A 21,286-nucleotide genomic window follows, 5' to 3' on the forward strand; every position below is an offset into this window, starting at 1 on the left:
AACACCGTCCAGAGTGGGATATCCCCCCATCTGAAGCCATTAAAGTGAAATGATTCCTAAGTGTTTGTTAACTGAATTTACCGGAAGACGAGATCCAAACCTATCCAAGATAAATAAATAAATAGGAATCTTTCTTTGAGAGAGTTCCTCCTAAAACTGAAATCAATTTGGATAGAGGCTACCAAATGGTGTTGTTGGTTCCCAGATGTGAAACACAACTGAGCAATAAATAAATTACATTTATTACAACTTTCACCAATGCAAAGAAAGGAGTGACATCGTCTCTTCTTAGGCCTATTCTCATGTATGTGGGTATTTTTGACCTTTGAGAGGCTTCCTTCAGGGGTAAAGAAAAACTGAACATAGGTTTTCTTTAAAATGTCATTTTAGAATAGAAATGTACTATTTTGCCTTAGTCGAGCCTTTAATTGCTCCTCTCTTTATCTTTCCTGCACCACAACTGGATTTTTGTCCTTGACTTTATATGAGCATTTTAACTGAATGTTGCTGCTCCAATGAGCAAGTCTACCCACCTACCAAGTTGAATCCTGAGACTTAGAAGTTATATTTATTGTTTATGCCCCTAACTGGATAATTCAATGTTTCTGTTTGATTTCTGTATCAATATTAAGTTTTACAGAGAATATTTGCGCTGTAGAGCGTGTAAATGTTTAATCCAGGGCACATCAACGCCACATGAGGATCCCACAGTCAAACACGGTCTTCTACCACTCAGATCCAACAGAGGAAAAAAAGTCCAAGCAACGGACCAACATCACCAGAGACAGTTGTAATGAGCGAAGAAGATGAGAAACCAAGAGATGACGGCGAGCGGCTATGGCTCTTTAAATCATCTCTGGGTGCCAGTGCAGCTGACGCTCGGTCCACTCTGACGACCTTGCCCTCACGTCACGCACAAACACCAGTTGGCACGGCAGCACTCCCAGTTGTGCTCATAAAATCTATTTTCTCCAAGACTAAAATGGACAGTCGAGGAGTAAAACGCTAACCGCTGCAGAAGTGATCCGGCATTCAGTAAGAATGTAAAGAGTGAACTACTGAGTGGACTATAGAGACCAACAACAACAACAATGTGGTCTTCAGCAGTGGTTGTCAGGGTTACAGCATAAAGTTAATATATGCAGTGAAATGCAAAAAGACATCCTCAGGGCATCAGTCAGACGGCAGCATGCACAGCGAGTTTATTTATATAGCACCATCAGACACAAGGCATAGAAATACGACAAAATTGAGACATAAAGGAGATATTTAAACGGCAAATAAATTCCAGTGATATTCGCAGCCAATATTACAGAGTCAGTGCTTCAGCAGGGGCCAGCACATGAGCAGAAAGTCGGCACGTCTACCGCTACTGTAGGTAACAAGGAACCCTACGCTTGAGCTGAGGATTTCTTCCCGACATTTACCTAAAAGCTTTGGTTTGTGAAATCCATAAGTCAGCAGATCAGAAGGCACTGACATGATTGTAATTTGATACTCAGAAAAACTAAAATATTCTACTCAAACAGCCCTTTGGTTAATAGCAGATTAACTTAATTGTGATATTTTACAATCTCCTCCTAATTGGATGCATTTACAGGCTTCTCTCTTATTTTGTAAATCAATTTCCTGGACATGCTGGTTATCTGCACTGATCTATGGAGATTAACCAGACCACCTTGTAAAAAGACACGCAGGCTGTCCACATTCTAAACCAACATGTGAGACGGCATCAGAAAAAGGTTGGTCTCTTCAGTGAGAAATACCTCGTCAAAGCTGTGGTCAAAGGTACACCGCACTTCCTGCGATTTCATGAACAAGCTGTGTGTTTTCACTGTGAAATTTGAAGAAAAAAAAATCAAAATGTCTTTTTCACAGTGTGTAGATGGAACGCTCTGCCTGCTAGCGTTTCTACTCTCACAGGTAAAGAAGTGGATAACCTCATGTCCTTGGATAGAAAGTCAACAATCCCTCCTCATATTGTGGTATACGTTGATTTGTGTTAATAGCAATCATTTCTGATAGTGTGTGCCAGACAGCCAGTTAGGGATCAATGTGTGTGTGATGAAAGTCAAATGGATTTGCTGCAAATGGATTTGCTGTTACGGCCTTCGGTATGTTAGAGAAGAAACTACCTGAAGCTCAAGGTCAAGTTCTGTGAATTTTCAATATTCAAAAGGATACCAAGTTAACACAGTGAAGCCCATTTTAAAAATGTTGCATAAAACATTATGCAACCTAAGTCAAGGTGTTTTGTTTTTTTTAACTTCTATTTCCCCATCTTAGGAAGAAATCCAAAAGTTAAACCAATCAAAACCCTCTTCAGCTATAATAAAGCACTTTCAGTAGATCCGCCTACAGAGGGTGACGGACAGCGACTCAGCACAGGTGCAACTTTTATGACATTTATGCAGAAAGTTTGTCACGACCACTGTCCGAGGTGCTGATGCTGGGATTCAAGGGCTGTCCAAGGTAACAGCTTTTCAACGATGACCAAGCCAGATGACCGCGATGACTGTGATGAACTCTTTGTCAACTTTTGGGACTTTATAAGATACATACTTCCCTGTCTGGGTACGAGTATGGTTTGAGGCATCCTGCTCCTGTTGAAGGCTGCCCACTTCCTCCTTTCCAAAAAGTGAAATAGTGTCCTCCAAAGACCCGCTGCAGTCGAAAATGTGTTTTGCTCCTTCACTTAACAGCTTCACTGTGTAGAAACTTTCGTGCAGCGTGAACGTGCGTGGAAAACTGAAGAGTTTTACTGCAAATTCGTGTGATATGGACCTTTTTAGCGAGACTTAAAGACATTAGTTGAATTAGAGTCGTGCAAATCCAAAGTGGGAGGTGCTGGTGGTAGCAAAAAGAAACATCTAGCTGACAACGATGCATTGGCCAAGAAGGCCCGAGCTTCTAGTGAGTTCTTGGAAGAATGTACAGTTCCTTTTTTTTTTTAATGGATGTAGATCCTGCTAAGAACTTCACATGCCGTTTTGTCTATTGATTTGGCAAGATGGGAAGGGAAGTTAAACATTGTTCATTTGTGTGTATCTAAAAAAAATGCTGTTTTTTTTAAAAACAAACAAACTTCATAGTCTCCTCTTAACTAAGCAAGTAAACCCCAAATTGCCCCCGAGTGGCAGGCCGCTGCGTTGCATGGCTGAGTTGTCACCTTCAGGGTGGAAGTTAGTTGAGAGAAAAAAGAAAAAAAAAAAGCAATGAAATACGGTCTATTTATAAGTTACAATCTCATACTCGGCATGAAATGAACTGCTGTCCCTTCGAAGACAGCTACCCAAAATAAAAACACTTGAAAGGGACATAATCTGTGAGGCATCATGCTCTTGAGGATTATTTTTGGCAGACTCATTTTCTTGCTGCGGGTGTCAGGTGGCAAACAGTACACATAATGAGAACAATGACACAAAAAAAACAAAAAAAAAAACAAGAGGAAAACAAGACAACATCACAGCGTCCTGTTACCTAAGCTTGAATATTTCATCTCATTAACAAATCGAGTGTAACAAGGGACTGCGTGAACATTTTTATCTGTTGCGGTAGCAGCAGCAGCCTCTGGAAACATTTGCTGTGTTCCCTCAGCTGTAAAGCGAAAACCTGTGTGCAAACTACTTACTGTAATCACTTCTCTGTTTGCCGTTGTTGCTGTACAATGCTCATTCATCTGCCTGGGATGCCATTGCACCACAGCTGGTGCAAAACACTGTGTCACGAGCTACAGTCTGCATTGACACGCGGCTGCACTATCCATCCACGCGCTGATTCAAACCCCCCTCCCCTCCCCTCCCCTCCTCCTCCTCTTCCTCCTCTCATCAACTAACCCTTTTTCAAGGCTGAAAGGACCAGAACTGGAACATACATGCAGCATCAGATGATGAGTCACAGCAGCATCCTGCCACTGCTGCCTAATTGTTACACCTGAAGCATACGCGACTACAGCGAATTCCTACAAGGACACTGGCAGCGCACAGCTAAACAGATGCCTGACTAAGTTAAGAGACAGATATATTTGATCAGGGTAGAAAAATCAAGAGAGAAAAAGACACCTAAGGTTGGAAATCAACTCCACTCACCTTCATGTTTCCTCACATCAGTGGAAGGTGAGAAAAGTGGTGGAGATGAATAAATGTCAAATTGAAAATATTGGGGAGAAATACAGTTGGGGGGCAGGAAGACAGAAAAAAATGGAAAGGGACTAAAACGAGGGTGAGCATGTGACTGACAGGAAACGGGATGAGAGGAGAGTGAAGGAGAGCAGCTGATGACAGGAGGAGAGGAAGAGTGAAAAGGGAAGGAGCAGGAGAGGCTGTAGTGGGAAATCAGCAGGTTGTGGTGGTGTTGCAGGAGACACTGAAGGAGAGAGCAACAGGGAGAAAAGCAAGAGAGCGAGAGAGAGGGAGAGCGAGAAAGAGAGAGCGAGAGCAAGAGAGAGTCTAGACTGCCTCTTAAAGGAATATATCTGCATTCACAACACATGCCAGCCAATGACAAATACTGGAGAGGATGAGGTGAAGTGCTGACTGGCTCTTCGATGAAAAGAGGAAGGACAGATGGGGAGAGGCAGCCAATGTCTGAGGAGCAGTATAAAGAAGCCGGGAGAAGACGAGGAGAGGGGGTGATCCTGAGTATGGATGAGGAAAGCTTGTATATAGATCAAGGGCATTCAGAGCACCAATATTTCTGTCAGTACTCTCACTGCTGCACATCACATGTCACAGGTGGGTCCATGTGACACCCACAAATACTGATCATGTTCAGAAGAAAGCAACAATGTGACAAGGTTGATTTATAATTGTGTGCTATACATGAGCTACACCAACATGAGTATTTATAGTTGCATGCTGATGCGGCCGCGTCACACTGCAGTTACACTGTCTTGACACTAGTTGGCTGTGGAGCTTCAATGGAGTTTGTTTTTTTCCGCAGAACTTGCAACAAAACGTGGCTGAGAGAAGCAGTGCATTTTAGAGTTTGACAGATTGAACGATGAAAAGAGCTCAGAGCAGAAGAGGAGACGTGTGGAACAACGAGGGAGGAAGTGATGATACTACGAAGTGGTGAGCTGGATTCGCAAGATCATAATCCATCTCAGGCTTGTGTACTCAACAGAATTGGCTCACCCAATCAGTTACGTCTGATGAGAGTGCCACTGTCTATTCAAAACAACAATGGTGACTCCTGATGAGGCGAGTATAGCTGCTACAGCATCAGTTACATCAAAACTGTAGATTATATCTTCTTTAGAAGAAGAGCAAAGAACATGAGATCTTTGAGCTGACTGGATGAAGTTAAACTTCTGATCGATGGTGAACATCAAATGGTTCATCCAGTCACCTGGTGAACATTTCCTGAAAGCCCATGCCCTTTTCCAAACTATTTCTATGGAGCACTTCCTGATGTTTCTGTGTAACAAATTATCTGACATATCACACACCTCCAACATGAGTTCTAGGGGGGTGCACATCAGGGTACAGAATCAGGCCACTGCAGCCTTGAATGGAGCAGGTTCTGGATTACAGTCCCCCATGACGTTTGTTACAGCAATGATGAAATAAACTGGACCATTTAGGTCAATTGTTCTTCGCAATAAAAGGGTCATCACATGACAACGCACTCTCTCAACACAGTTACTTGGCTATGAGCCACCCCTCACTTTCTCCGCCTTTCTCTCGCTGCCACAATCGTCCCATTCAAAGACATGCTGAACAGTATGTCTTTATGCCACTTGGTTTGAGGACAGAAGCTGCGGTTGCCGTCAAACCAACGAGGCGTGCAGACCTCAGCAAGTGCAGGGTCGCTGCTTTTGGTCTATGAAGCAGATTCAGAGACCGTGTCTCCCCAACAGTTCTTCAATACCTGCTCACACTGCCACTAAAAGCAGAAAAAGAGGAATCCTTCACTCCTCTGACATAATAATGGACCATTCTAACAAACCAGCCACAGAAAAAAAAGGTAACACAGTGCAGTGTTTTCTGGAAGGTTCTCTTTCTAAACTACGAACCGTTACAAAATGCTAAAAGGTTATGGCATCTTTTATCACGGATTTAGATTAATCACAAAAAAAAGCTTTGCACAGTTGTAACTACACAATTCAACACCAACATTACTTACATACACTGCTGAAGCCAACATTGTACCAAGGTGCAGTTCTGGTCCTGTTCCAGTGATCCGATCCTTCTCACATACTGTACAATGACTAGAAAAGGGCTGATGAATTCATTTGTTCAGAGGTCTGATCTAGAGTTGGAGTTCCTGTGGCTTTTTCTCCTCTATCGTCTATTCACTCCCTTTCTGTGCCCCAACTGGCCCTGCCTGCTAAAAAGCCTATCTGCGTCAGCTGCACCTGCTGCCTCGGACTCTGTGCTTCGCAGCAGGGAGGCGCTGTCTCCTAAAACCCAAACACACACACATACACACGCACACACACTGTACAGAGTTTGGATCAGTCGGACTCCATTGGCAGGAGGGAGGGGGGTCGCTCAAGAATGACAACAACAGCATGCATGACTGCATAGAACATGTCAGTTTCAACACCATCTTCAAAGGCTCCTCAAACACACACACACACACACACACACACACACACACACACACACACACACATTTCCATAATTCCTCTGCTATAGTCTTTCCATGGCCATGGGTCTGCATTGCAGCACTAACTCAGCCAGTCAACAGGGGCTTGACACTCACTTTAGATGAGAAATGTTTGGAGCGCATCAAAGACTTTAGGGGCAAAGTGATTTATTCCTTAACAAAGAGCTCTGAGGAGACATTTACAAGCAAATTATTCACTTTAAATTAAAGACAAGTACACTCATTTCTGCAACAAACTTTTAACAGTAGAAATGGTTCACTATTAATTCAGAGGAAACATAGTACTTGACATTTTAGAGGGCTTTAATTGGAAACCCAACATCAGTTTGTCTTAGTATAGTATGGGTAACACACGTCGTTCAGATCTGGTATCATTGTGCATCCCGAGTGATCCGAGGATCAGGTACAGGTGTGAACGCACCAAGGACATCGTGAGATCCCGTCTCTGGTTTGGAGGCTGGTTTAACTGCACATTCTTCTTGAAACCTGTAGAACTTCAGTCCCCCCCCCCAGTATTTGTCAGAAGAACTTACAAATATGTGTATTTTTCTTGCCGTCATTCAGTCTGACTCACTTTGTGTGTCACTATCAGATTTGATTGAAACTTTGACATTGGTTCAGTGGCTGCTATTTTTTTTCCCCCATTGTTGCCATTATCAGCCCCCCAAAAAACCCAATCTTGCTTGAGATGAATTTTGTAATCGTCTCAATGTGAGTGAACCACAGTGCCCCCTACTACTTTACTTTCATGTCTTGAATACCTTTATAGAAACATTGTTTTCGTATTTGATCCCATGGACATTCTTATTTAGCCAGGACAGTTTAATATTGTTTTACATAACTTCAGAGTACACAAAGTACACGATGCTTGGAAAGCAGGAAAAAAAACTGTAACTACCCCTAAATACTGCATCTCCTCGCCATATTTTGACTTAAATCACATACATTTAATGCAGGTTGTTGCCACTTCAATTCTTATTTATATACAAGATTGTGGCCTTGTCCATTTAATATGCAACATGCTCTCACCTCCATTCACTGAGCCTCCGCTGAATCTGTCTGAACACCCCTCACCCACCCCGCCCCGATGAGATCACCCTCACACTTTTTTAAAATTGCTTCTGAAATTGTCAAATACTAGAAATAGCAGCTTCCTCTTTTATGTTTTTTTGTATCATTTGATTTGCTGTAGCTGAGACGAGAGCGTCACCCATCACGGATGTCACCACAGCCTACAGGCAGCAATCAAAGACTTCACAGCAAAATTTGAATCCTTTGAATCCTTTGAATCAAAAATATCCAAACTTAACACAAGTTGTGTAAATGTGTTTGTAGAATATCTTGTTATTTGGTTGACACTGTTAATGTTGAATGCGGTGAGTTTGGTTCTATACTTGTAGGAACAATGGTTGCTAGTCAGTACACCTGGCAGTGGAACATAACTGCAGTGCCAATCTCCTTCCTCTCATCTCTTTAGGACAGGGGGTTCCTAACCCCCCACACCACCACCACCATCACCACAAAAACCCCAGAGACTTGTGACCCCTCACAAACTCCAGAGGTGGATACTGCCCATACACGCAGTAACAGGCCTTTCCAGACGCTGACAGAATGGATTTAATATTCAGATTCTATTTTGATAGTAGTTCTAGTACCAACTGAGGTACTAAATATCAAGTAATTACCAAGGTAGAAAAAAATCCTAATAAAAAATCACGAATAAAGGCTTGAGTTATCAGTCTCTTGCTCCATAGACTGAACAAGCATGCAAGCCTTTAGCAACAGCAATAGAAGCCACGTTACAACAGCAAACAATTGAGCCCCCCTCTAGCTTCTGGTGTTGAGTAAGCCGTTATGTTTAAATACTCTTAAGGTCAGCTCTCTCTGGTTTCAGTGGAACTTGTGCACAGGTTTGACTCCCTCACCCTGAAATGGCAAAGTGACTAAAGTGACCCCCCCCCCCAAAAAAAACTATTTGACTGACTGTACGACTGTTTTAAGTAAGTGAGACACGCTGTACAGTCTCTCATCATGCACTGTTTGTGTTCTGTGGCAGTTTAATGAGGATCCAAAATAAATACATAAAAAAGGACAGCCATTTTTTTTAACAGCTTCTACAGATATAATTGGTTTAACATTTAAAACGAAATCTGTAGAAAATCAGCATGTCGTCTTGTTAGAAGATGAAGTTGAAATGTTAAACTACAAAACATCCAGACGCACAAACAAGCAAACATAAAGACTGAAATAGCAGCAACAGAAAGGATGCTGTGGCCGTAATAATGCTTTTAGACTAGCAGAGATCATTAACCACCTCTGAGAATAAACCAAGCTAACAACACCGATCCTAATTAACTAATAAAAATGTCCCTCAAAGAGAAATACAGAGCTAACCACTACCGCCAGCCATTTTTTTCACACTAGTCTTCCCATGACATAAAATTTTGGTACCTACCACCAATTGTGCCTTTGTAAGGTGGCAGTCCAGTTTCACCTCTTTCTGCCAACTGCCTCCATGCTGGAGCATGTAGGAGTCATCTTACCCCTGACCCCCCTCCTCTGTTTTCCTCACTCACCACCGTCCAACACTCAAGCTATGACCGGACAGTTCCAGTTCCCCTTCCACGAATCAGCGCTGGTACCAACTGCTAAGCTTTCAACCTTCCTCCTCTTTCTTCTCCTTTCCTACGTACAGTACCTCTCTCTCTCTCTCTCTCTCTCTCTCCCTCACTCTCTTTCTTTTTCTCACCAGTGTAGAAACAGGGAAATGTTAATCTGGCTCTAGACTCACAAAGCAGTGCCAGCACATTCAACTGCTAAGGCTGGTAATCTAGGGTTGCAGTGGTTGGTGTTAAAATGTGTTACTGGGGCAAAGTGGGTGCCGGAATTAGTGAGTGCTGAAAACGCAGAGCAAAAGGGCAAGAGACTCCCGGGAGAAGGAACAGGCACCGACATGATTAATGATGTTTTGGTCTAAACTCAGTTATTGGAACAAATGTCTTCTGTTTTGTCTTTTCATCCAGACTAAGCAGCTAAATGACATCTTAATCGTCAGTGAATCAATATTGGGGATCTGAAAATGCTCTTCAAAAATGCAGACATAGGACTGTCATGTGATCTCACATACCCTGGTGTCACGTGACCGTTTGAGAATCTGGCTGAGGAGTTTTTGCATACAACACAGAATCGATTTAAGGGTTGTTGTTGTTTTCTATTTTGGACTGGCGAGTAGGTCTGCATGATTATGGAAAATAAGGCTTTTTCTTTCTGCGAAAGAGATAATTCCCCGCAGTTTATTGCCTGGATGCAACAACTTCGTGAATCATCACTGCACATGAAAATAATCTATTTCAGTCTCTGTGGTTGGGGGACTTTCTAGGCTGTTATAACTTCATCATATAGAGGTTTGTGGTGATATTGAAAGCATTTATGTAAATTTGTAGCGTGACCCTGCAGTACTGCTAAAACGTCGCGAAACACTGCAATGTATCCAATTTTGTGTGAACCAAAACAAGCTCTACACCAGAGAAACATCTATCAGACTCTTTATCTCGTTCCCGCCACGAACGGTAGGGTTTTCTTCTCTTTTGTCTGGAATGTTTGTCATTTTTATTTGTCCTGACATCACTTCTCTCTTGTTGCTAAAGTCCCGTGTGAAACTGTGGCAGAATTCATGTCATTTAGAAAAAAGATCACATCGAAATATTAATTTCATATGATTCATCTTGCTGCCCTGCTGGCGAACTTAAGTCAAGAATGTAATTAACCCTTTGACACCCACTCTCTGGATCCATTTTTCATGTTTTTGCTGAGAGGGTCGCACACATTTTACATGTGTACTTTTATGATGGGGCTGACTTTTATCATATCAAATACAATGACCAAATGTAAACATTGTTCGTTTGAAATGGTTTATTTCTGATAAGTTTTGAAAAAGCCAATGAAATTGTACATTTCACATATTGATTCCTCACCATAAATAACCCTTGAGGTCAACAGGTCTGTATTGTATACATTAGTGTTGTAATTTTGTAAATATGTATTGGTTCCCCTCCCCACCTGAGGGGTGTGCTGTTCGCCCTGTTGTAGTGTGGTCCAGCCAGGGTCAGCAGCTGATTGGAGTAGAGGCTGATGGTCATTTTAAAAGTGGAACTCTCAAGACATTGTGAAATTGTGGTTACTTATCCGTAGAGATAGATCTGCTAGTTTCTAGTTTTCTAGTTAGCTAATGTAAGTATTTTAAATCGCTATTAAAGAGTGAATTTTTTTCACATTGTCGACTTTTTTTACACAACCAAAAATCTTTTTTTCTTCAAGTTTTTCAGAACACACAAAAAAACTGGAGACAAAACATCATAAGGAGTTTATTTAAGCAAAAAAAAAAAATTGTCAAAAAATTTGTTGGAATAAATGAGGAAAAAATTGTCTGATAATGTTACATGCAAAAAAAATGACCAATCATCTGATACCAGGCAGATATTGTCATGCATGCCTTGGCATATGACATGTTCATAATCATGTACCGTTAGCAGTCCGTGGAAATTCTACAGCCTGGAGCAAGTGGGCAGAGCAGATGGTAAAAGGTAAGCAAGAGAACAATTAAATGTAACTGTGCTTACATGGGCACACTGCTGTGTTAGGGGAAGAAATAATGCAGAAGAAGACGAAATAATGCAGAAGAAGACGAGAAAATGCATCAAGTGAAAGTAAAAACTGGTAATTCAACTGTGTCTTTTGGAGTTAAGCATGAAAATGTTTTCATTACCTTTGAGTATAAACAGTACAACAGTCAGTTGGGACAATGGACATCTGTTTCTCCAAGACAGCCAGAGAAAGGCAGACTGATAGAGAGAGAGAGAGAGAGAGAGAGAGAGAGGAGGGGAACATTGCCTCCTAAGCTGGATCTAGTGGCCTCTGCCCTCCTGCTCTTAATCCTGGCTTCTAGCACATGACCCAGCTAACAGTATTATGAAGTGCTTTGATTAGGCCTGCTGCTGTGCGCACGTAGCAGGGGTACATGGCGGCGACGGCAGGGGGACATGGGGACCAGTGATCTGTCGCTACTTTGCAGGAATGCCAGGCTTCCGCGAAGACACACATCAATACATACACGCAGCATGAAAGAAACATTTAACCTGGGCGTAAACAGCCTACTCGCAGTGGAAGGAGACATACACGGCTAGCTGGATTAGGTCTACGAGTCAGTGAGTCAGCGGATTACCCATGCACTGTTATTCTAGGTGAAAACCAGGAGTAATGCCTCCAAACGTGCTGCTAGCATTAGCTTAGCTGCCGGATGAAGTGTGAGAACGGCACTTCCAGTGGTCACAATAGTGAGGGGAATTTCACATGACAACTTCAGCCTTAATCGTATCAAGGGGTCTCGCGAGGGAGCGGTTTAACAACCTCAAGATTAAGGTCTGTTTTTTGAAAAGTGAGGACTCTCGACAGCTGTGTTTTATTGTATATATTAACTATACCTGCCCCAAATTCATATACATTGCGGAGTAAATACTGCAGAGTCATCATTTTAAGTTGTTTACAATGAAATTCGAGGGTAACTAAAACTTGTCCAATTGGGAGGAAAGTATTTCAACACAGCGGGTCTTGGTCATGGGAGATGAACTTGGTTGTTTTCCCTCTATAGGCAACATGATTCTATTGTTCATACAAAGTTTATACGACAATGTATCAGCAACAGCAACAAGGTCCCACTGTTGCTTCGAATGTAGCAAATACTGAGTAACATCCAAATTATCTTGTTAAGCTGTAAAGGACATCGTGCAGTGCAACAGCAAAAGACTGACGAGTATAGAACCTGAAGAGGCCACAGGCATGTTTGGTGAACGCCAGCAACTTTATATTTCCTCAACTGTCAGCAAAATCTAAATACTGCAGAGCAGGTATGTATTTTACCTCGAGCAAGGAGGTAATGTTTTCACCTGCGTTTGTCCATCAGACTGGGTTACATTGTTGTTGACACGGGGAATGTGCCTTCATTCCTGAAGAATCCCGCAAAGATTTTCTCTGGAAATATTACATGAAACTTGGCGAAGGTCAAGACTCTCCTGGTGCCTTTCTAATCGATTACAGTTTGAGTAAATGATGCTCACGTACACACAAATTGGGCTTCAGCTACAAGGAGCGGTTTAGATACGTGTGGAGAATAAATGAGGGTTAAAAAATGCTCCTTGTTGTGCAAATTGGATTTGGTAGTTCTTATTCTTCAAATACACTCAATAAACCCATTTCCAAACAACAAAAAATATTTTTTTAAAGTATTGCAAATCAATACAGAAAGCATCAGAGCTAGAGAAAATTATTCAATCGCTTGATTTCAGTTTCTGTTTATTAGACGAGGAGTTTTTGCACGAGGAGGCTCGAGCACTAAAGTGATGATCAGAGGCAGGTAACAGTTTAGTTCACGTCAAACATGTTTATTGATTCCATTATACAGTTTATAGACCACTTTTACATGCGGTCTGTAGTTTTACAAAATTTTCAAAGTTTCAGGTCTCATGTGAAGGATCTTAATTTCAACTCAAATTTGTATGTATATTAGAAGTATACGATTCAACTTGTTTCCATATTCTAGTGTTGAAAAACCAAAATTAAAAAAAAATAAAATAAATTACTGACTGACTAGACTGAGAACAAGTTGAAACTGTCCCCAGGTATCATGATGTTAATGAATTAGAGGAGCGTACAGTCCCAGCCCTTGATTACGGTGTCTCCGTTATTAATGAAGCTATGTCCTTCAACTGCTTTTCCAAGCAAAATGTTAAATTTACACTTCACCATTTTGAACTGTCACAACAATATTTTTAGATATTTTTGGGCTACGGCGTGGTTTGAAGCGGTGTGTGACATGTGCTACTTCCTTTGTGTCTGAGTGCTGTCGTAGCTTGCCAGTCTCTGAGGGAAACTCATAGTGACAAGTGGTCTGCCCGTGTTCCGGTGATGGAGGGTAAATAGGGAGGAGGGCGGGTTTTGCTTCGGTCAACTCTAATCCTGTGGAGACGTATTATTTCCTTTGGAGTTTTCCAACAATCACCTCAAATCAGAATGTCATCATTCCTGACAAGGAGGGGGACACAGTGAAAACCAAACACTAACTTGATGGTTTTTTTTTTGTGCGTGCCACTTTCGAGTGCAGTCAGGAGAGACTAGACACAGTTTGAATGTATGCGCTAAAGAGAATGACAGAATAATGCTGTTATGATACAGTACGTAAAAGTCAATTCTTAAGAAGATGTTATAAAAGATGCATTTCTAATCCTTTTGGTCTGTTTTTATTAATTTTTGCACAAGATTATTACAATGCAGTAGGACGCCTCCACAAACCAGTCCAGTAGCAGCTCATAGCCATGTTTGAGTAAACCACATGTAGGGTGGACTATCAAGGATTATATGGAGGGGTTTTTAAGGGGAAAAGAGCAGATGAATTTTCCTGTTGAGCACTTTAGCATCATGGAGAAGTTGACCTTTGACCTATATATATATATATATATATATATATATATATATATAAATAAATAAATAAAAATAAAATGTCACCATTTCTGGGAAATGTTTTCATAATTAGTTGTTTGTTGACTCACAGTCCCTTGATGTTTGATTACCAAAATCTAAAATCAGTTTATCCTCGAATTTAATTGAACATCTGAGCCAAATTTCAAGGAATTCTCTCGAGGCGTTCCTGAGATATTCCATTCGGGAGAATCGGAATTATGTTTACCTGAATACATAATGGCTCCAGCGGTCCTCGTGTTTAAAGCTGTGAAAAGTTTTTACAGTTTGACTGCAGCGGATAAATGTAGGGAAGTGCCAAGCAGTAGCAGCCTACGCATGATGACATAACTTAATCATGTGACTTTTAATGGCCACCTAAAACAACGTGATGACGGTAAATCAGTGGGGTTTAGCTTTCAATGACATAAATGGTGACAGAAAACCATATTTTATAACAAGAAGTCCTACTATTGGTGTGTAAATATCACGCTGGCAGGTTTGTTGACCATAGCTCAGACTGAAGCTGGCTAAGCGTTCTCGGCATTACTGTTGTGGTGGTGGGGGGTCAATTGCTGTGCAGCCATAGCGGACCGGGAATGTGTGAAACATTATGAAGATGTCATCACCTGTTCAGTACAGGGAATCCTGGAAATTTCAAAGGACATTTAATCCCCGTCTCCCAGAGTTTACTGGCCTGACATTACCCTCGAATGGAGCCTTTGCTTAAGGATAAGTGAGGTGAGCTACTGCTTTTGACAATGGACTTTTTTTCTGCGCACACTCCACTTTTAGAATTTTCCCGTTTTTTTTTTGTTTTTTTTTTACACATATTTGTTTTCCAGGCTTCATTCCAAGATGATTTCCATTTCTATATTTGGAATATTCGAAATCTACAATGTTCTAATTCTGTAATTAACCATTATTAATTGTGGAGGAGGAGAGCAAGGGGGCTGTACGAGACCTTTAATCACACCCTTCTCTCAACATGAACAGCCTCTTAAATTCTTAATTAAAAATGAGGAGAATTGCACCCTAACACACTATTAGAAAGACTAAGCATGTTAAACCTTAACGACGTGTTTCAGTGCTGTAATAGTACGCCATCACAATAGTATGTCTCATAGCTGCACGAGTACCCACAAGGTGATGAAGATCATTATTTTGAAAATCATTGACTCATTTACTGGGTGCTTAGAAGCAGTAAATACAAATGAAGATGTGAGATGACAGTTTGTTTCAGCTAACAGGCTATTTGAGAGTAAAGTTACTTCGCATATCTCTCAAATATAAATGTCTTTTACTTTTTATAGTGTGAATTTATTCATCTGGCGACATGCAGAACATCTTTTTTGCATTCCAGAAATCTTGCAACGTGAGAATGTGCGGCTAGAATAACGTGGTTTATGAGTACATAAGGTTAAAAAAAGCAAACATGCAGTAATATCTCTGATGCACACGAGATGAGAGCACGATAATGGTTCGATTTTGGTTTCCTCTAATACAGTAACTGTATTATTCAAGTGTCATACGCAGCCAAATTAAGAGAAATCGTTGACGGTGTTTGCAACCCATCAGAACATAAGATGTGCTAACGCATCACCATCACCTGACCTCCTGACATCCTGTCAACTGGCGTGACAGATGTTAAGTCTCCTACCAGTATGTGGGTTTATTTTAAGCGTTGAACATGAGCGAACGTTTTTTTTTTTTTTTAATTGTGTTGCGAATGACAGATTTGAGAGATTTAAAACTGCTCATCACGTTCCTTCATTCTTCTCTTATCTAGAAGAGAATCATTAACACCCAATTGTTCTGCGTGCCATTGTTTGAGCCGGCTAATTCCACCCTCAAAGGTGGCCTCTGATTAAATACCACTGGACTCTATCTGACAAGCTGCCAAACCATCCTGTCTGGCTGCTTTCTGAGGTGTCACATATCCGCCACTCTCTTGTTGCTAAAGGCACCGGGGAGGAGGAATGATTTGGCTAGAAATAGCAGCGTCACATGGGCGCGAGCAGTGACCAGTAAGCCAGCTGCTCGTCCTTACATGGAGCCCTGCCTCATCCATACAATCAAATATAAGTAGGCAGTAACGTTATCAACTAAACACTATGAACCAATGCTGGAGGGCTTGATCGTTTCTCGCTGAGGATTGTCACACCCTTTGCTACACCGCAGTGAACAGCAAAACAGACACGTGAGCTCACACCTGTTCAAACATCAGGATTTTTACAACCCCAAGAGCTTTCACACAGATGAGAGAGACCCCATTTTCCCACGAGAACAACAACAAAAAAACACAATACAAGTTACACGATTAAAATGGTTGCGACAAAAAGACAGGCGAGCCCAAAACTGAAGCTCAATATTTTTGTTATCAAAAACTACTGTCATTCTTCCAGTTCCAGTTGGTGTTTTAAGAGGCTTCCAGTCATTCTCTTAAAACAGTGAATAAAGGACGCTTGGAAATTTAGAGGTCAAAGGGAACTAGATTTTAACCACAAGGCACGAAAATAACAAAATGTGTCATATATGTGACCTCAGTCAGAGACCATCCTGAGAGCCCAAAATAACTATTCCCTTAGTGTTTCCCATAGTGCTTTTCTATCAAAGTTTTCCAAATCTTCACACTGACCCCAGGTCTTAGTGGTGAAATTATGACTCATAAAAGTCAAACAAGCATTGAGCGCTCCTCCACAGATGTACTGGAGAAAGAAAAGGAGGATAAATAATGCCCATTCTACCTTTCATAAAGAAAACCACAATGGCTCACAGTGCAGCAGTAAGCCTGTCATTAGCATAGTTAACACCAGGCCAGCTTCCCAAACAAGAGACGCTCTGTGTGACAACGCTTTGATACAGACCCTGCGGCTTACAGAAGGCCACCAGTAAACACTGCACAACAGCTCTCATGGCCCGAGTGGAGAGGACCGACAGGGCCAAAAACACACAACAGGTCAGTGAAAAGGATGCGACCAGCAAAAGCAGTCACACGCTAACACTGCAGGGTTTCTGCCAGTTTACTGCGAGCACGGTAGCCTGCTGAGCCTCACACTGACCCCCGTTACGCCTCAGCATTTGGTGCTTTCTTTATTTTATGATGTTTTAAATGTGTTCTGTAAGTAAGAAACTAATTTTAAAGCTTAACGAATCCTTAGCAAGCGTGGCGGGATAAGAAGTTGGGATTCGGCAATCTGATACTTGGTATCGGCAACGGGAATATCTGAATCAGGTGTCAATACTGATGTTGTTATTCACATACTGGCTGCCTTCATGTGCAGATCAGATGTTGGAATGATGGCGGTGATCCACGTACAGATCCAGAACCATTCCATAACTTCCAGTGGACCACAAAAACACCATGGGACACTCCATGGGTCCATGCTTACAATTCAAATAAACTGCTCTAAAATACATTTAAATATAATGCACTGGTGCACATTTTCACAACGGCCTCATTATGTAACCTTTAACACGATGCAAACAAAATCAAAAATGATGAAAGAAAAAAATGGCACTGGCACACTGGGCAAACCACCGGAAAGGATGTTGGACATATATCTGAAAACAACCCAATCTATTATTCTAAATTCCTACATTAATGCTTAAGTAAATATTGAGCATGTAACAGTGACATGTTGTGGAGAGAAGATGGGCGAGTAAGTTGGCTATGCATTCCTTGCTTCGGGGAATATTTGTTTCACGATCCGCATGTGTTTAAATAATGGATGAAACAAAACAGAAGACTTCAAAAGTGTTGATAACAGCTTTGTTGTCATAGACGGAACTAGATTAATATGTGAGTATTAGGACTGCAGTAATACTACAGAGCTGTTCATGTAGTAGTGAAGAGCGTGTACAGCAGTGTTTGACAGTAACTGTTACATGTAGCAGCATTCGTTTAAAAAAAAGGCTTTTTCAGTCACCAACCTCTTTTATAGACGTCCCCACACAGCACACCCATGATTTACATTTCCCAAAATATTTCTAAAAATGCCGTTGTTCTGTAATCTGAAACTAAATTGATACCAAGCTATGATATGGACACCTGCAGCCGACAGAAGAAGATTCCTAAGTTTACGCTCGTCTAGCTCACAGTGGCCCGATACCTCACGAGTACCCTTCATGTTGGTTTTTCCTTTTATTCATCTGTTTATTTGGGTGGACATTCACGCAATGAAGGCCTGCTTGCATATCACCCTCTGCTATTAAAGGGGAGCTCCCCCGCTTCCAAGCAACCCCCCCCCCCCCAAAAAAAAACCAGGAAACTAACAGGAAGCTTCCTGTCGCCAGCGATTAAATAGCTGAAAGCTTACTCAAGTTCAAATTTATTGTAGCCATTTCAACAATATCAAAATACAGCTGATAGGTATATAATATAGGAATATATCTTGGTATGCTCACGAGCATCACACAAAAACAAGAACAACACAACAGAACAAGAGACAAAAGCCAAAGCTCCACACAAATAACAAGGAGTTCAACACATAATGCACAAACAAAATGATGGTTCACAGGGATTACAGTGGCAAAGTGAGGTACTCCATAAGTGCTCAGTACATATTCACGTGGCGTATGGCTTGTGGATAGGTACTATCGCTACATAGTCATGTTTTACATGTGATGCTTCTGAACCTCTTCCCTGATGGTTAGAGTGTGAATAAGTGGTGTGCTGGATGAAAGGGGTCAGAGGTGATGTTTCTAGCGTTCCTGGAAATTCTGGTCTCAAAGCGTGAGGCTACGGTACGGTCTCAAGCTGTCGTGTGTCCCGGCTGGTCGCACTACCAGACCCAGGTAGAGGAGGTGATCACGCGTTCAATGGCTGCACGATAAAAATGGATTGTGCAGTCATCGAAAGTGTGTTCACCTTCTCATTTACTGTGAATGTCGGTACTTTTCTAAAAAAGAAAAAAAAACAACTTTCAATAATACCACAAATTAAGCAAAGATATTTGTAGAATTACGTGCTATTGAGGCTTTGTTTTGAGTCAAGGAAGAATGCAGGTCAATGTGGTAACATACAGACGGGTATTACCACATGCTAACATCATCACGTGCATGTTTGACACTTGGCACGATCCCTGACAGTAACTCTATACATATACATGTGCACAAACCACAAATATCTAAGTGTGGAAATTTTGGAGCATTTACCACTTCAATCTGGTTAAATACTGAGGCAAACCTAAATCAGTGGTTGTAAAGTACCTCAATTAGCTGAAATTGTTTGGATCATTTTCCCAAGCTTTAGTGGTTCCCTGACCCTGAGGCAATTCTGAAATTAATTCATCAGGAGACTTACCGAACCACAACGTCAGAAAAACATAGGTTTTTAATCATTTTTCAGTTTTTTTCTCCAAAAACCTGCTGTTTCTGCACCGAACTGTTGTTTTGTGAGGAACGAAAAGAAACAGAAATCTTATCAGCTCCACCTGAGAAGTAACATGCTTAACCAGGTTTCTGCAAGATCACGGATTAAGCAATTCTGGTTCAAAACAACATACACACACAAACACACACACACACACACACAGAGCGTGAAGATTCCCACTCTTTCCCCGCTATCATGTGATGTTGCCATGGCGAAGAAGGGCTAAGACATAACAGTGTGATTGTGCTCTTGAGGGCGAGGTGGGCCGATCAGAGAGACAGTCTGTTCTCTGACTGTGACACTGCCAGCCGTGATGCCAACTGCCCTTCCACCCACAGAGGCACAGAAACACCTACTGGCTGTGGGGAGGACCTACACCGAGCCCCTACCGTCATGGAAACCAGAACAGACTCTGGTGCCATGTCTACACATTTTCTTTCCTTTCTTCCTTGTGTCAGTCTACAGGCTCGAGGTCATTTCCCTTTCCCCCTTTGTTAGATGATGGAAATCCAAGATAGCTGAAGAACTGAAAGGCAAAGATAGACAGCTGGTCAGGAACACCCTCACTGGCCAGTTTTCAAGCTCAGCAATTAACCTTAATTAATACCAAAATTCTTTGACGTAAAACTGAAAAACAATGTGAACTTCACAATGCCTTCTTTCAGGTTTTTTTTTTTTCAGGTGTCCCAATATTGAAGTCATGTGTCTGTATAAAGGAAGAGTTGAAGCAAAGATTTCGCTAGAGGGAGTTGTGTATTGCATCATCATGGCCACAAAAAAAGGCCATTAAAAGAGAAAGTGTTCCCTTATTTCCTTGGGAGAAACGGCAAAGAAAGCCAAGGTGTCAGTGAGGATGTTGGCGATGACAGAATGAAGTTGGCAGACTCCACAGTACAAGACGGTACCGTGCATCAACAGCTGTGTGTTTGGTGACTCACATGACGACCGCTTCTAGCATCTTTAGTGTGTCAAAGTCTAGTCTGGTTCAGCTGTGAAAGATCTTGGACTGCAGGTTTGACAAATCAAGTAGAACAAGACAGTCAAAACAAGAAAGATGTTCATAAGACAAGAAAAATGAGGGGGAAAAAAAAAACCCGGCTTCAAATATGTATCGGCTGTGCTTACGCGGAGAGAAACATTTTGTAACTAAGCCAAATAAGATAGCAGTCTGAATGTAACTGCCATGTAAACAGCATTCTCTGCTGACATTCACCTGACTGAGACCATAATTGGAGATTAAACATTCAGACATGAGGAGTCACATTTACACCTGAATCACACTACAAAGTGTCGTATTGAGTTTTGCAATATTTCTTGAGGCAAACACCAGCTTCTCCTGTCCAGCCAGTGTTGTGAACCAAGTGTGAAACTCCGATTTGCAGTATTAGATAGAAAACAATTACATATTATATAGCAAAAAAATTATGACCCAGTGCAAGAAAAAAAAAAGAAAAAAGAAAAAGAAGAAGGATGATAAAAAGGTAGAAAAACTTTGTTTTGAAAAAGAGCCAGACCTGGAGCCTAATCACTAGATTTGCTTCAAAATTGAGTATTTTTGCTCTTTATCCAATTATGACAGATTTAAGCACCTGATACTAAAACAAAACAAAACAATGATACAGGACTTCAAGAACTTTGACGTTAGTCCTGCTCGATCATAAATTTAACATTTATTAGAGGACATGAAGATCATGTAAATTATGCTGTGTACTGAGAGGAAAACACCTCCATAAAAACTGGTCTTTGAGTTTCGTTGAACATGAAAACATTACACAATGCGCACACACACAC

The 21,286-nt window shown here is 41.4% G+C and overlaps 1 protein-coding gene across 6 annotated transcripts in view; it reads right to left on the reverse strand.

The window, feature by feature from the left end:
* Positions 1-21,286, reverse strand: part of slc20a2 (solute carrier family 20 member 2) — a 49,837-nt gene that overhangs the window by 22,972 nt on the left and 5,579 nt on the right. The window contains exon 1 of one of the 6 annotated variants that reach the window (XM_086206641.1): positions 9,068-9,242. The exons of 2 other annotated variants lie outside the window; for them this stretch is intronic. The gene's annotated coding sequence lies outside the window, so the exon portion shown is untranslated. Of the gene's footprint in view, positions 1-3,631; positions 3,706-4,088; positions 4,373-6,126; positions 6,310-9,067; positions 9,243-21,286 lie in introns of those variants that run through there. 3 more of the 6 variants (XM_086206640.1, XM_086206639.1, XM_086206642.1) reach the window with 3 other exon arrangements.

Source organism: Aulostomus chinensis, chromosome 6 (genome assembly GCF_037954235.1).
Source record: "Aulostomus chinensis isolate RoL2024-O1b breed Wild chromosome 6, RoL_Achi_v1.0, whole genome shotgun sequence".
Taxonomy (NCBI): Eukaryota; Metazoa; Chordata; class Actinopteri; order Syngnathiformes; family Aulostomidae; genus Aulostomus; species Aulostomus chinensis.